The sequence below is a fragment of the Stylophora pistillata genome, chromosome 2 (assembly GCF_964205215.1).
Source record: "Stylophora pistillata chromosome 2, jaStyPist1.2, whole genome shotgun sequence".
NCBI lineage: Eukaryota > Metazoa > Cnidaria > Anthozoa > Scleractinia > Pocilloporidae > Stylophora > Stylophora pistillata.
The window spans coordinates 38,859,884-38,872,460 of NC_142520.1; the positions used below are offsets into that span (position 1 = coordinate 38,859,884).

Here is a 12,577-nt window from a genome sequence, read left to right on the forward strand (position 1 = left end):
AAGCGCACGCGCTACGTACATCGCTTGCACGCGAGAGACCCATTAAGGTGCACGATAACCTTAAGTATAATAAACCTTTCAACAAATACGACAATGCAACACGCGAAACGCTGTAAAAAAGCATGGAGATGTTGTGTAACCAACTTTCTCCTATGGAATTCATTGGCTGAGGTTAATTATCTCCTACTTTGATCGCCTTGTTTAAGGATAAATTTCGAATTTAACATGATTAGTTAAACTGGTTAGCTTCCTTAATACTTTAGTAATACGATTTATTATATAGTTTGCAGCGCCCACGGGCATGATGGAGCAAATCCTGTACTCTGATTGCCTACCCCAGCGGTCAAGATGGGCCCGTCTTGACCACTCGGGATTCCTGCTTTGATCTTGCGCAATTTTGGATCTTAGCCTCGTTCTTTCTTCTGCGTTTTTATGGACTTCGACCATAACAACTAGATTACTATTATTACCCAACTACACTCCGTAGAGCGCAAATAACACCTAAGACGAGAGCAAATATCACGCGGTATTTGTATTCCATAGAACCGGTTAGACAGGTTTTCCCGCGCAAGCGACGAATTGGATTGAAGTTCCAAAAAAATTGGCGTACAATTTAAATCATTTTTCTGACGACGAAGAGTCAGAATGGCTAGCAAATATTGATCCAAGTTTATCAGATAAATCGAACGAAGAACGCAGTTAGACGACAATGAAATTTCATTATTTACTGAAGAAAATAGAAATAGCAACACGACAACGCGTCAATTCCGTTCCGTTTCGCATACTTCTGTCACGCACTCCTCTTAAATAAACATCCGTAAAATTGGCCCTCACTCAATTAACAATTTGGCGTGTTGAATAATAAATAACTTACTAAACGTTTTGGTGTGTCGTATCTCGGATTATTTTTAATCATCGTTGTTTGTATATTATTCATATTATTTTCGTCAAAATACGGCACAAATCAAAAAAATACTCGGCTATGCTACACAATAAAACGTCTAATAAGATGTACTCTTACTATTTCTGTTCGGTCTCCATTCACCCAGGCGGTGTGCGCACTTCGATTGCATTGCATTGTGGTAGCGTTATTTTCAATATGGCGGTAAAAGCGGTAGAAATGGGTAGAGTTTGACTGAATATTCCGTAAAAGTAAGGCCATTTCTTTATCCTTTCACTATAGGTGAACATAGTTTGATATAGTCCGAACGTGTAGAAGTATTTTTCGTGCGTATTTGTCACGTATTATATCGTTCTCAAGAACAAACGCAAGCACTGTGTTTTAGCATGTAATATTAGACAGGTTTTCGAGGAGATCAAATTCGTTGTACGTCGTAGTTTAAAGCCTTTCAAAGATTTATATGGCCACTTTGATCCTTGTTCAGCAGCTCTGACCAAACGCGCTCAAACAAACTCCAATGGTACAAATGTTTTAGGCATTTTAAGTGATAGTGTTTGAGACTCTTTTGAGGAGCGAAAAGGCCCATTGTTGCGTTTAGTGTGTTGCGTTACATAGCGTTACTACTGCAAGGGCATTTATAAATCGTGTTGTAAATCCACTTTCCTAAGTTAAGGAAAATTAAATAATAGCGAGTGTTGTGGGGTAAATCTTCTATCTTGATCACTGAATGAAGGACAGTTTAATTAGAGCAATGAAAAGAGTCACTTGATCCATGAAAACCTCTACCTTGCGTGAGGCGACACGCCGGAAAGCCGGAAAGCAAAACGCAGTCGACTGTTGAAAGGTGTTGGTAGGCCAGTGCGTCTCCTACCATTTGCTAGCGCTTTTAAACCTTCTACTCTCAACGTTTAGCTGTTATTAGGATATCTTTTGATGACTTTCCTTTGCGATGTGATAATATGGGTCAGTTTTGAGGTGTCATAATTCTCTTTGGCGAAGCCGGATGAGATTGTGTTACAAAAGCCAATATTTTCTTTTGTGCGCGCGCTATTTTCTTTGAAGTAATAACTCTAGAGATATGTTCTCAAAACCCTCATGTAGGTTTCCTCTATTCTCGAAGGGTATTTTGAAACTCTACGTTTTTACTAAACGTGGAGCGCGACAAATTCGTTCTTAGGAGGTGTTGGGCTTCTCCTTTTACAAATCCCGTATTTACGCTCAGTGGAAAAAGTTCGTCTAGTACAAGGTCTCTTTCTCTCTAATATGCGTTTGCATGTCAAGGGTCAATTCACAGTTGAATAACTCGCGTCTTGGAATATAACTACTGACTTTGAAATTACTCATCCCGCCATCGGTTGTGAACGTAACTGTTGCCATTTGCGTCGAGATTCTTAGGCAGATTGCAGTTTCGAATCTTTCTAAATAACGTCAGTTGCCTCCTAAGAACGAATTCGTCACGGAAGAAGGACAGGAGTCGCACAGGCCCGTCAAACGATTTAACTTTCGAAGGACTAGCAACAGACAGTGAATCCCCATCACAATCCACGTATGTTCACGCCGCATCACGCTGTCACAAAATATGTTTACTCTAACGCGTCAAGATGCATATGCTCAATTTTTGTTTTACGACCATGATGCAACGCAATCAGAGTGCGCACACCACCGGTCAAGAGGGGCAGAGGGAAACTGGTAATAACCTTTTGTCAACATGGCGGACGAAGCTGATGAAATAATTCCGAATGTGATCGTGTGAACCGTTATTGGTTTCCTTACACGTAATAATGAGGTCAGAGTATATATTCAATTTAAAACAACATGAGTGAGCAACAAGCAATTCTGACCGTCGAACAGCTTCAAAAACGCCTTCAATCACTCGGTTCATCCGCTACGAGCATCTTGTAGCCGGCGTGTCCGGAGGGGTTACTTCAACTCTTGTGCTGCATCCGTTAGACCTGATCAAAATTAGATTTCAAGGTGAGGCACGGTATAAAATAACATATTAGGAGACCACCATCAATTTATTGTGAGGCGAGGTTATTTTGAAAACGGGAACATCAGCAGCGATGTAAAACATTCCTGTCTGAGTTTATTTCCGCACAGATAAGCCTATTTCATTAAATTTTCACCTCTATTTAATGAACGAAAGTTTCCGCACATTTTTATATCAATTTGAACTGACGTGAGCAATTTAGATGATCTTGAAATAATTAAATCTTCTTATATACAGAACTGTTTTGACTTTCGCTTTAGCAAAAGCATTCAAAAAAGGAATTGATTGCAGCAATGCTGTGGGAAGTATTTGAAACTTCTCATTTTACGACTTACTGGAAACTTTTTTACTAAAAACTCTTATTGTTTAAACTTAATGAATGGATGTTTTATTTCTAATTTAGAACACAGCCAGCAGAACCGCACAATCAAATTCAATAATTATTTGTAAGCGTGCTCAAAATCCCGATAGTGCACGCTGACGGCGTCGGCAAATCGCTTCGCGAGAAATTTTTTGTTTCACGCGAGCAGCCATTGCCAGTGCGGGGAAAAATAATATATTCCGCGACAATAATGGATACCAACATGGTCTACTAGTCGGAAAACGAAGACAATGTTTCAACCTTTTCCCTTGGGCTAGAGTTCTTAATGAAGCAGAAAAAGAGAAAAACAACGGAAAAGGAGACTTGGCATCAGCGCCGTCACGATTCGCTTCAACTGATATTGTTTCCGCTTCTCGCGTCGGATTTGATGCACAATTCCACCGGCTATGTTCTAAAACAATTGGTTCATGCTTTCAGCTGTGCATTATCGAGTTATGGAGCACGTGGAAAGTTTGGAGAGCACTCAAGAAGCTAGAGTTGCCCTCGGCTATCGCCTCGGGCAACTCTTACGCTTCTTTCATGATCTCCAAACTTCCCGTGTGCTCCATAACTTGATAGTGCACGCTAAAGCATGAACCAATTGTTAATTAAAGATCCCTGTATTAGGGTTGGCTTCCTTATTAACTATGATTTAGTTTATGGTGATATATGCGACAACCACTTGTTAGGAATAGGATATCATTTTTACTCGCAAGTTTTTAATACTACCAAGGGAGTCTTTAGGTAGACGAGCCACAAAATTTGAATTTAAGGGCACTAGCAAAAAACTGTTTATTTGTACAAATTTTAATTACTTTACAAGTGTGGATGGTTTACTGTGGCTTGACAAATTTTGGATGAAGCAAACAAATTTTCAAAGGCATTGCTGATAAAATTTGTCCTGGGTAAAACCTCGGCAAAATCATTTAAATAAACAAAGCTGTTATAAACTGGTTGACCATTTGTTATAAACACCACCAGTGTGGTAATTGAACTGAGTTTACTTTACCAAAAAGTTGCAATAGTTGTCTTTCATTGCAAAACTCACGGATTTTACAACTTTGAACAACTTAAGATGAATCCTGGTGATTGGCCAGGAGTTTTAATCCATTGGCAAATTATAGCAGCCAGTCTTATGAGCAGGTCAGGCACTGGATGCAGCTAGGGTAAGATAATAATGGTGGAATAATTTTCCAGTTGCCACTTTATCAGTCCAACAATGAAGCAGTAGATGTGGCACAAGATCCAGAAGTGCCCACTCCAAGCAAAGGGAAGGGAAAAGCTAAATAGAATAAGATTACTTAGTTCTTATTAGCCGAGTGGGAGGTCTGTATGGGAGAATGTTGACTGAGGTCACCAGTACAGACCGAACGCAGTGAGGTCTGTACCAGCGACCGAGGTCAAGATTCTCCCATATAGACCAACCTAGCTCGATTGATAAGATGTTTATTATATGGTCGTGTCTTATATGCCAATTTTTTATATTCTTTGTACCCCTTTTTTCTAGACCGGTCTAGATGCCGAAAAATCTAGACCGCTTTCAATATTGATTTCAGCCAATCAAATTTGTGAATTCGGTAGTTCCCAGTCCTTGTGAGACACAGCCATATAATAAATAATGGTAATTGAACTCGAGTGGAGTGCAATTTGGGCTGAAATCATACGCGTGATTTCAAAATCGAACGAGCGCGCAGCGCAAGTTCAATTTGAAATCACAAGTATGATTTCAGACCAAAATTGCACGACACGAGGTTCAATTACCACTTTATTACATCCATTTTGAAATCGCCAAAATACAGAACTTGGTCAATTCAAATATTTTATTGGTGCAGTACTGAGCCGGTTTTTAAATAAAGAGCGGAAACGGAAACACATTTACATCTTATTTTGTATGCAAAACAGAAAGACTTTGACGTCATGTGTCAAAAACTCAGTCAAGCGTATCTAAAGAAAGACAAGTATTATTCAAGAATTTCGAGAAGTCCTCAATAACTCAGAAAAATAGTGAAGCGTTAAAGTTCAATCCTCGTCGTCTGATTCAATGATGTAAACCCTTCGTTTCTTCTGTGGTTGGGGTGGAGAATTCTGGCTATCTCTGGAGAAGAAATTGAAGGTGCAGCCTGTGTTATTCTGCGATGGAACGGGAGCAGCACAACTGAAGGCTTCCATGCGGTACTGCGGAGACTGCATTGGAAAACGTGGTTGAAATCCTGAAAATTCAGCTGGCTGAAAACCAGGATTGGAACCCATGGCCTGATACATTTGGCCTTGTTGTTGGACGTGATAAATAGGAACCAGAGGTGTTCGTTTATGTTGGACTGCAATCTCCTGATTTAAGGCTTGATTTACAGTGTTTTGGCGGGTGACTTCGTTTGCTTGATTTTCGTTTGACACGTCTTTATATCCACTGATAATGTGAGACAGTTCTTTACTGTGATTCTCGTCTATTTTATCGTAGTCGTCTAACGAAGATTCACGTACATGGCCTGTTATTTCACAGATGATATTGCGCGGTTGACCTGATTTCTTAAGTTTTGATACCAATGTTTTCCTCATGCTGTGGTTCGTCAGCTTCTTAATCGTCCATAGATCTCATTTAATTGCCGATGGTGTTTTGTCCCATTTGAACTTTGGTATACCAAACATCTGCTGATTTAGAACGATTTATGATGCTTAGATAGAGTGGCCCTGTGTTCTTCATTCCTTCGGGTCGCTTGGACAACCAAAGCTTGAATAGCCGCACTGGATCGCTTTTTCCGCCATCGGTGCTGAACATTGTTTGTGGTGTTGTTCTTCGCCTGATGGTGAGACCACCGCTCCGTGTTTTAGTGTGACCATATGGTGGGACCTTCTCTGAACTCAACAACTTCAGTTCCATCTTCTCGCTGTCTTATAATTACATCTTCCACGTACGCATCGTAGTGTTCTTGGCGACCACGAAATCCCAGTTGTTCCGTCAAATTTTTAAAGTTGACATTGGTCAAGACCTTTCCATTAAAATCGCCCAACTGACCTTTTTCCCACAGGGCTGACTCTTCTTCAGATGTGATTGGCTGAGCTTTGTTGGGTCTCTTTCCCTTTCCTTGTTGACGCAGGGAAATTGCTTTCCCTTTGAGGATTTCTCGTGAGGAGTGAAACTCCCTCGATTGCACGATGCTCAATGGATAGTTCTTTTCCTTTAGATATCTTTCTATGGCACTCTGCATGATTTTAAGGGATTCTGGCTCGTAATCATCTCCGTCCTTTTTTCTTACTTCGGCGTAAAACTTACTCAGGACTTTGTCAAGTTCTTCAGGCGCCATTGTTTCGATGGAGACTTATTCAAGGTGGCGGCATTGACACCAGCTTCTGAAAACATTCATCCATTGTTTTGTGGAGCGGGACGTATTTCTATTGGAAGTGACAGACTTACGCTCATGTATTTTATCGCTTGAAATGATGGAAAATCTTGCAACATCCAACTCTTGTAGTGGCTTTTGATTTTCTTCGTTTGTTGTTGACTCGGTGGACTCGGGATCGCGCGGATTTTGAGCTTGAGAAGGTACAAAATCGTCAAAATATTCACCAAAATGTAGACAAAAAGTGGGAAAGTCCCTGGCATGTTGGTCTTCAGCCTGAAGAATCTCATTGTCATCATTCAAAAACTGGAAGAAATTAAACTCATCCATTTTTGGGGGAAAAAAATAAGAGTTTTGGAAACAAAAGTTGCAAAATTTGCCAGATGATACTCCTTGTTTTTCATTTTCCTGCAATTTGATTGGTCACTTTAAACAAGCCTTGAAATCCGATTGGTTGTTTGTTTTAAGTGTAAATTCCTCATTGGCTGGAAAAAAAGATGCGATTTAGAGCAAAAAATGGTGCGATTTGGGAATAAATCGCACCAATTAGAGCCAATCAGATTACAGGGACCACCAGTGATTTCAAAATGAATGTAATAAAGTGAAATATGGTATCGGTCTTATTTTTGGCTGTTAACCGAATTTGATAGTTTAAGCAGCTTCAACATTTTTAGTGTAGATGCAACAGAGGAGACAAAAATTTGTCATGAAAAAAAAATGTGTCCTTTGATGTTGTCAGGGAAATTCTAGTTTAGTCTGCTTGTGCAGATACTGGTCCTAATGGAAACTTGTGGATAAAAGTCAGCCTCATGCCTATAATTATTGTAAATGTGAGGTGATTGGCTTTTCTGCAAAATGTTTTAGCTTGTAAAATCTTATTGTCCATGTGTTGGTAAGTTGGTTGGGGTGACTGTTATTTCCACAATCTTATGCTGATGATGCATGTGGCAATTTTATTTGGGGATCGCAACAAATTTCATAGCTGTGATTGGCTTATTGAATCACTGATATTAGCATGTTAGAAATGCGGAGACACACCTGGTGATTTTATACGCCAATCACAGTGATCTGCGAATATCACGATTGCCATACCAAGCATACTGGGTGATTTTCGTTTTAAATGGCCCAGTGTGTCGCAGACTTTAATTGAAGTTAGCATGCGGAGTCAACTTCCATTAAGGTTGTCAAAACATCAATTACCAATACCAGGAACAGTCTTTCTCAAGAGTATTTACTGCAAGAATGTGTTTGTAGTGTACATGTATGTGACTGTATGCAATGAAACATTTTTAAAATAAATTTTTCTTAGTTAATGATGGAAGTGGAAAGTTACTAGCTTACAGAGGACTTACTGATGCAGTTAAGTCAATTGTGAGAACAAACGGCTTAAAAGGATTATATCAGGTACTTTCAGTTAAATAAAAAGTATTGTAATACTGGTACAATTTGTGAATCAATTAACTAATTTTGGAGGTTAGCAGTTTTCTTTTAATCCATGTTTACCACTTTCAAAAATTCGAGTATTGCCCTTTCTGCTCACCATACAATACAAATTTTTTTCCTATCTGGAGAATTTGGTAATGAAGCAAGTAATGCCCCATTCATTTAAATTTTCTGCCCTGTCATCACCTTTGCTTGACAGTGTGTGGTTATTCTGAGGAGAAATTACTTTTCAAGAAATTACTTTACGTGAGACATGCGCGCCACGCGGACGTCAATGTGTTTACTTACACTGGGGGAGAGGAGGAGGGGAGTAGGCTAGCTTGAACAAAGTGCGATGAGAATTTTAAAAAATAACGAAATGATTTAAAGAAAAAAAAACGCGCAGTGATTCCTATTTTAATGACACCGAATAAAAGGAAAAAAATCTATAAACACGCAGTTCACTTTTCATCCTGTGCAAAGACTGTTTTGCCAGTATTTTTGGTTGTGTTAGTAGTAGTGATAAGGGTAAAAAATGGCTTCAATGCAGTCATTTTGATTATAAAAACTTACAGGAACTTGTTCTGAGTATTGTATTTGCTAGTTATTTTAAAGAATTTCTACGTGTATTATTCATTTTGTTTCTAAAAAATATCGAATTCAAATGGAATTGACGGGGAGATTTTATTTTCCTTCACTTTCTATAAAATGCAAAGTCAGCACTTTTCTCACATTTCAAAGCCAGTTATCTCGTAATATTGCGTAATATGGCTACCACCAATTTTATTTTTGTATTGGATTCTGATAGCCCTTGATACAATACATTTTGCTTGCATAGGCATTGGCTGGGGAAAGTTAGATTGATTACGATGACGCAATACAGGGCTACTAGATCAAAATGCTTTAAGCATATCAAATTTATCATTCCACAAAAGCTGAACTTGAAGATCCTTCAAAATTAAAACATTCAAATATAACAAATTACGAGTAATTTCGTTCTGTTCTCACAATTTAAAGTATGGAGTGTTTTTTTAAAAGTTTTTATAACATAACCAAAGTAAAGCGCGCGCTCTGATTGGTCAATTTAGCGTCCCCCATTTGCCCATGGGTGTACGCTGCTGACGTGAGCAAATGCAAAGACTATTTTTCCGCGCGCGCTTGTTTTTTCTGGTCGCGTAAGATTTGTTAAATAAAAGGAACTCTTTAGCTACAGTGCATCAATGTTATGTTATAAAACAAATGGTAAACACCACAGCGCACACTATTGAGTTATGGATGCACTTGGGAGGTTTGCTAAGCACTCAAGAAGCTAGAGTCGCTCTCGGCTATCGCCTTGAGCGATTCTTACGCTTCTTTCGTGCCTAGCAACCTCCCGCGTGCATCCATAACTCAATAGTGTACGCTGTGGTGTTTACCATTTGTTAATTTTAGGCAACAATTTAATGTGGAAGTAATATGACTGTTGTACGTCTTCATCTGGCACACAATCATTTTTTTTTTTGAGTGAAATAAGGATTATTTTGCTTCAGCGCAAGCACTTACAATGTATTCATGTGGTCTTATACTCAATATTTTCAGATTTAGCCCAAGAAAGGAAGTATTTGGTGGATTTTCCGCCATTTAAGATTCGTCCCTCTCGCTTCTGTGATGGAGTTTGTCACAGCTAATGATCAATGTAGGACAGAAGTAAACATACAAGGAATGGCTCTCAAGCGCTCTGTCTTCAAAAGATGGTCAGTGGCGGCTCCTCACCTCTGCAATGTCAAATGCGGACAGGAGATCACGTGCCAAAGCTATAACTACAATCGAAAATACCAAATGTGTGAACTAAATAGCCGCACCAGGGAAGCGAGACCAGGGAATTTTCTTTCAACCCCTGGATGGTTTTACATTTAGCGACTGAACGGCAAAGGTATGAAATCAAAAGTTTATCTTATGTTTGGTTGGTATTCCTTGAATTATTCTCTATCCTGGGCCGATCCGGTTCCTTCTCACCTGAAAGAACTTATAATATAAAGAAACTAAAATATCTGCCTTTACCGCAGCTCCCTTAGGCTCTATCCCTGAATTACCGGCGCTGACTTGTCAAGAAATATAAGCAAGTGAAGGTAAATACACTATGGACAGAAAGTATTGGCTGGATCCAACTAGGAAAGGGAAGGCAGTACTGATTTACTATGTTATGGTTAACGAAGGTAGGTCCCATAAGTTTTGTTTGAGTTATTGTATTTTATGAATAGTTATCAGTATCATGAAAGTATTATAAATTATTCATGTACTATCATTAATATCACTATCGTAATATTTGATTTGGACCAGTTCTATGGTGGATGCCTCTCGTGAGTTACTCTAACTTAGTCACTTCTTCTCTTTCTAAACTGTAGATATGGATGAATGTAAATTTAACATCAGCGGCTGCGACGTGAATGCAGACTGTACGAATACGTATGGTTCTTACATCTGCACTTGTAAAGTGGGATACACTGGCGATGGACACTCATGCTCAGGTAATTTTGAGGATGATCTAGTGGATGCCTTCCGAATAACTGCCTTAGCATTTTTTTCTTTTTTTTTGGTATATCGTCTCATATCATTATACAGCATCACCCATGCAATGTTTTCGTAAAGTTTCCGTGATGTGCGTCTGGCTTGTTTCAAAGCTGTTGTGTTGATAGATTTAAAAAAAAATCTTTGTGCTGAAATATGCGAACAACAGATTGTATACTTGTACTTGTCACCACGGATTTACAGGAAATGGACGCAACTGTACGGGTACTAGATTCTTTCCTTTTTTTAAACCCCTCATATTAGAAAGAAAAGTACTGTCATCTTAGCAAGACTTGTTTTACCAGCATGCCTTAAAGAAAATAGCGACGGGTGTAGGCCTGAAGACAATGCTGACAATAACACAAATATATTAAATAAACATTGCGTGATAAAAAATCTTAATGACACAAATCGTTGTATTAGTGGTAAAAAATCTCAACTGGTAGAAGGCAGACTTGATGATTACTAGTGGGTAAGAACTAAGTATGTAAATTTTAACCTGAATATGCTGGAAATGGACAAAACTGTACAAGCGAAGTTAGTCTCATTGCAATCAAATCATGACCAGAATTTTCCAACATGACGCGTTGACTATAATGCCGCGCTATTCAGCCGCGTTACTAGAGAATTAGAAAATATATCACTCATGACCCGTTTAAGTTTAAGGAGCCGTCAGGGACTCTTAGGTTTTGTTCCTGACTTGTAAATGAAACATTTTAATAAATGATGCATTGTTATTCTGATTTGAACTTAGTCAGTAAACTAAGAGCAGAATCAGTTTATACAAAGTTTGGTTCCAGGACCTTAAACCTTCCTTTTTGTTTAAATTCTTTCTCCGTGTAATGTTTTCTTTCGACAACTTTCTAATTTGATGTCGATGGATGCAAAGGCAGCAATAACCTCTGTGACGAAATTGCAAATTGCTCCAATACTTTTGGGTCTTATAGTTGCACCTGCGAAGATGGATTTACTGGAGATGGACACTTGTGCTGAGGTAAAATGAAAACCTACAGTCGTCTCGAAGTACAATACTCAAATCGTTTCGCACGAAGGCAATGGAGATTTTGAAAAACAAAAAACAAAACAAAACAAACAAAAAAACCGGGTTGCTTAACTTAATTCCTGGTCATTCACTTTATTTTTGTATCCAAAAAGTTACATTGACATACCTACTGCTTCCAGATATCGATGAGTGCAGCAATGGAAGCCATGTTTGTGATATGAAAGCCAACTGTACCAACACTAAGGGCTCTCGTAACTGCACCTGCAAGAAAGGGTTCATTGGAGATGGGCAATCATACCGAGGTAATTCAAATTAGCATCAGAATCCGACTCTACATAACAACTATCACCTTAGTAGCTGTTATTCCTTAGATTTTTTAATGCTGTTCCATCTATGAGTTGAATATGCTTAGTTATGTGGACAATTCTTTATCTAGCATTTATTTTACGAAACTCACGGAAGTCGCCTATCTTGTTTTTTTGTTACAGCTGATATACTTTTCAGTGACATATTTTTGTGCGTTTATTTGTTTGTTTGTTTGGTGTTTTGGGGTGTTTTGCTTCCAGATATCGATGAGTGCAATAATGGAGACCATCTCTGTGACGTCAATGCGAACTGTACCAACACTAACGGTTCCCACAACTGCACCTGTAGGGAAGGATACATCGGAGATGGACAGTCATGCCAAGGTAAGTTTGAGCTACCATCAGGCGAGCGAATAATGAATCAGAAATACGACCTCGCTCGCACGCAATATCAAAGAAGCCTTAGCATTAAACGAAGCATCTTTAGCAGGAAATATTAATCCTATTAAGCGCTACGTTTTGCATCATGTCTCCTTGCATGTTTATGCAAGGAGTCACAATTATCCGGCCACATTTTGCTTGTTTCAGAGCCATCATATTGGTGGGTTAAGAGATATTTGTGCTGAGATGTTTGTTTACAATATCTAATTCGTAAAACAGAAAAAGGAGAAACCTTTGTTTTATGATTTGCAATGATTAATAACATCGTG

At 38.8% G+C, this 12,577-nt stretch overlaps 2 pseudogenes; one reads left to right on the forward strand and one right to left on the reverse strand.

The window, feature by feature from the left end:
• Positions 1-5,271: 5,271 nt before the first annotated feature.
• On the reverse strand, positions 5,272-6,629 carry LOC148739419 (uncharacterized protein KIAA1958-like; annotated as a pseudogene).
• Positions 6,630-10,131: 3,502 nt separating this feature from the next.
• Positions 10,132-12,577, forward strand: part of LOC148739420 (uncharacterized) — a 30,489-nt pseudogene continuing 28,043 nt past the window's right edge.